At 26.7% G+C, this 4,954-nt stretch overlaps 1 long non-coding RNA gene across 1 annotated transcript; it reads left to right on the forward strand.

The window, feature by feature from the left end:
- The first annotated feature begins 3,990 nt into the window (after positions 1-3,990).
- On the forward strand, positions 3,991-4,678 carry LOC100161668. The gene is made up of 3 exons (XR_003838660.1): positions 3,991-4,109; positions 4,243-4,368; positions 4,564-4,678. It is a non-coding gene; the product is annotated as an uncharacterized LOC100161668 (long non-coding RNA).
- Positions 4,679-4,954: the final 276 nt, after the last annotated feature.

Below are 4,954 nucleotides of genomic sequence, written 5' to 3' on the forward strand. Positions count from 1 at the left end.
TCTTGTATTATACTAGGTTATGTCTTAACGTCATAACTACTATAATTATAACTATTTATTTGTATGATAATATTTTCATGTAATTTTTTGGGTCCTATCAGTATAAATTAGGCCTTCGCATTCTAATATTATATATTATTCATACACTAATAATTATGCGTAATTATGTAAACACTTAATAATACCAATAGCTATCTGCTGATTTTGCCACTGTAGAATTCAAATTTAAATATTATATTATTAGTTTTGAGTAAGTGTTTATATTTGTAGAATGAATAAATTTAAAAGTCACCGTTCAAAGAGACATTCAAGAACAGTTATTTGCTTACACTTCTGATAATGTTCCTATAATTTCACCTAATATCTGTAATATAGAAGACGAATAATGTACTAATCTTGGGCTCCAAACTAATTCTGAAGTTCCACCAGATGTTTCTAATATCAATGGTCATTTTTCTCCCTATACATCTTTTATGGAAAATCCAAATATCAATAACCAAAAGATACATCATTTAAATCAAACATCTTGTGATATTCAACGTTCGCCTCAAAATGATATTAATTATGAATCAGACAAAAGTCAACCGTTTGACAATATATCATTAATGTGTAATATGCTCTCTGCATGGACTTCAAACTATATTATAACTCATAGTGCTCTTGACGGCCTATTAGTAATCTTTCGAAAACATTCATGTTTTTCAAATATGCCAAGAGATTCTAGAACAATACTTCAAACTAAATCAATTGATAATACCTGTATGCAAATTATTGACTCGGAAAAATATTACCACTTTGGTTTGAGCAGTGGAATTGAAGATAATTTTCAATATGATGTTAATGAAATAAAATTGGTAATAGGTATTGATGGTTTGCCAATTTCCAAAAGTACAACCAGTCAGTTTTGGTCTATACTGGCTTATATAAGACCTCATGACAATTTAGTTTTGCCTGTGGGCATTTTTCATGGTAATAAAAACCATCTAGCAGCAATGAATTTCTTAACAATTTTGTAATGGAGGCTAAAAATCTAATATCAAATGGTACTTTAATAAATAGCAAGTCTTATGAAATAACTGTGGATGTTATTTGTTGCGACAGTCCAGCCAAGTCATTTGTGCTAAATGTGAAAGGACACACTTGATATTTTTCTTGCACTAGGTGTAAAGTCGAAGAAGAATTTCTTGAGAATCGTACTTGTTTCCTATATAATGAATCTGATTTACAGCCAGATAGTAGAACTCATGGTGAATATTTAGACAGAATTGATAAAGAATATCAAACGTCATTAGATGTATCATGTTTATCTGAAATACCCAGATTTGATGTCGTGACAAACTTTTCGCTAGACTATATGCACTTGATTTGCTTAGGTACAGTTAAAAAATTAATACTCCTATGGAAAAAAGGACCATATAGTGTGAGATTATCTTCATGGAAAGTTGATATAATATCACATGATGCAATAAGCTTGAAAACATAATTTCCTTGTGAGTTTTCAAGAAAACCTAGAAGTCTAGATGAGTTTGCTCGGTTTAAGGCCACTGAGTTCAGAACATACCTGCTGTATATTTTTCCCATAATATTAAAAAAGACTTTATCAGTTAATTGCTGTAAACACTATATGGCTCTAAGCATCGCAATGATAGTGCTACTAAGTCCAGATCATTTGTCTTACATAAATTATGCACGCAGCTTATTGAAATACTTTGTACATTCATTTAAAGATATATATGGTAGTCATTACACATCTCATAACATTCATGGCTTGTTGCATATAGCTGATGACTATGAGCGCTACGGACCTTTAGACAATTGCAGTGCTTTTCCGTTCAAGAACTATATGCAAACATTAAAATCACTTTTTAGAAAACCAGATAAACCTCTAGAACAAGTAGTACTTAGATATGAAGAACGCAGAAAACTCAAAAACAATGTTAAATCCAAAAAAAGACTCAAATTAGTTGGCCCACATAACAGAGGTCCACTAATACAAAATACAACTAGTCCACAGTATAATAAATTATTATTTAATAATTTCAAATTTAAATCGCAAATAGATGCAGATTCCTATTTTTGTTCCAATAATAATGAGATTGTTAAACTAATTAATATAGCCCATTCAACAAATACTGAACAAGTCACTTTAATAGGTAAAAAATTTGATTGCATGCAAGACTTTTATGACAAATCTATAAAATCTTCACACTTTGGAATTTATAGAATTTATTTAGAATAATTTATCTAATTTTTTACAAACATGGCAAATATCTGATATAAAGAAAAAAGTTATGGTATTTAATTTTGAAAATAAATCAATTGCTGTTCCATTTCTTCATTCTATGTAAAATTAATGTAATGAATGTTATGTTTGTTTACTAAACAAGTTAAAATTGTAGGATGTATTCAGTTGTTTGTTTTATAAAAGAAAACACTGTTGATGCTGTGCCTTCACATTGGATGAAGAATAATTTATGTGCATGGCCTAAAAAACATATAAGAAAATGTATAGAACATAAACTTCAACCAAATAATGAAGACTATGACTATTTTCCTACCAGAATAATGAAAAGCCATATTAGTAACTATTATTTTTTATATATTATTGTACCAACTATTTGAAATAATATGTTTCATAATTTATTATTTTAGACACCTTAAAAGAAGCTAGTGCTAAAGCTAAACTCGCTGAACATACATCAGACTTAGACCATGAAGTGGTAAGAAAACAATAAGAAATTGTGATGGTATTACAAGTTTAGTAGAAATAGCCAATCCGCCAACTTATAAACCTAATGAAAATGAAATTGGTATGATCTATATTTTTTTAATTAATTGTATTATCTGCACGACTCAGTAATAGTAATTCAAGTATAATTTTTAATGTTCCTATTATTATAACAATAACAAATAACTTTAATTACTAATTAGATTGTGATAATAAAAATGCTGTTAATGAAGATAGTGATGAATAAGTAGTAGAGATCCATCATCCTGTAAGGATCCTGTAAGGAATGACTTGTTTTCAGGTAAGAAAAATGAATACATTATACAGTAGATGTACACATCAACAATATTACAGTTACATGAAAATAATGTAACTAAAATAATTTAAGTAAAATAATATATTTTATAGTTAGTGATAAATTATTTTTACTTAAATCAGTTGTTTTAGAATTTGGTAAATAGTTTTTTCATATTATATTTTATTTTAGTATCACCAACATCAAGTAAAAAATTGTAAAATGTTTCTTCATATAATTTATACCAAAAACCAGTTATAAATCATAATAGTATATCTAGTTAAGGACTCAAGTTAAACATTAAATATTTTATTATTATGATATTCATTACAAATTATACCTCAAAAAAATATTTACTCATTGTTACTATTAATGGGGTTATATATCTACTTAATTGTATACCTAATATTTATAAATATATATTTTATAGATGACAACATTTTAAATAAACTTGTCAGGAGACATCTAGATTTTGAAGGCAAATATGATAGTAATACTTTTCATTTTTAGTATAAATAAATAAGTTTAATATTATAATTTATATCTAATTTTTATTATATTCAGAATTCCTTGACCAGAAAAGTTCAAATATTACACCATCGTTATCTTTAAGATCACATATTGAAGAACCGCATAGTAGTATGTTATTCTTGAAAACTGTTTTATGTATAATATTATGTCTGTATTTATTCAGTCGCAATTCTCTTCTATGTTTATATTAAATAGTTTATAGGTATTATACCATAAAGTATTTAGTGCTTTATACTATTAGTATAAGGGCTGTTCTTACAATGTCTGTTTAAGTGTCTGTTAACACTGGCAGAATTCTATTAGTAACACAAAAGAAATTATTATTACAATCATTATTACTATGTTTTATTATATGCTATTATTTTAATATTAATAATAATTTCAATGTTAACAGTTCAGCCTAAATTGTATAAAGTTTATTTTAATATTTAGAATACAATATTATCCCAAGAAGTAACACGACTGAAGTTAGGTATATTCATACACCGTCATCCCCATTCAAAGTAACAAACAATGATGTTTCTCACTCGCGGCAAATGGAAGAATTTCAGACTAGTAAGTGATTCTTGATAACCATTTTATGGATCTGTATTTTTCATTGAAATCTTACCTAAATATTACAGTTAATATTATATGTTTTAATGAGTAATACACTTTATTATAATGTTAATTATTTGTATAAAAATAGGTGCATCAAACATAACTACAAAAATTCAATATGAAAACAACTATAAGTCGAAAGAAACTATTACATCTGTACATGATAGATCAAATTAAAATGAACAGAATGGGACTAAACGTAATAATGCATTAGGTATATATATATATATATGTTACGAGTACTATAATACATTCTTATATTTGAGATAGGTATTATAATGACAAGGTAGTAAATTAACAGATCGCAATTGTTATTACTATATTATTATATGCTATCAATTTAATATTAATAATAATTTCAATGTTGATAGTTCAGCCTAAATTTTATAATGTTTATTTTAATATTTAGAATACAGTATCCCAAGAAGTAAAACTAGTGAAGTTAGGTATATTCATACACTGTCATCCTCTTTCAAAGTAACAAACGATGATGTTTGTCACTCGGGGCGAATGGAAGAATTTCAGCCTAGTAAGTTATTCTTGATAATCATTTTATGGATCTATGTGTATTTTTCATTGGAATCTTACCTAAATATTCAAGATAATATATTGGTTAATATATTTTAATGAATAGTACACCTTATTATAATGTTAATTACTTGTATATAAATAGGGGCATCAAACATTAAAAACAATCGGAAGTTAAATGAAACCACTACATCTATGAATAAGAGATTGAGTGAAAATGCAGATAATGCAACTAGACGTTGTAGTATATTAGGTATATATTATATATTATA

The sequence above is a fragment of the Acyrthosiphon pisum genome, chromosome X (genome assembly GCF_005508785.2).
Source record: "Acyrthosiphon pisum isolate AL4f chromosome X, pea_aphid_22Mar2018_4r6ur, whole genome shotgun sequence".
NCBI lineage: Eukaryota > Metazoa > Arthropoda > Insecta > Hemiptera > Aphididae > Acyrthosiphon > Acyrthosiphon pisum.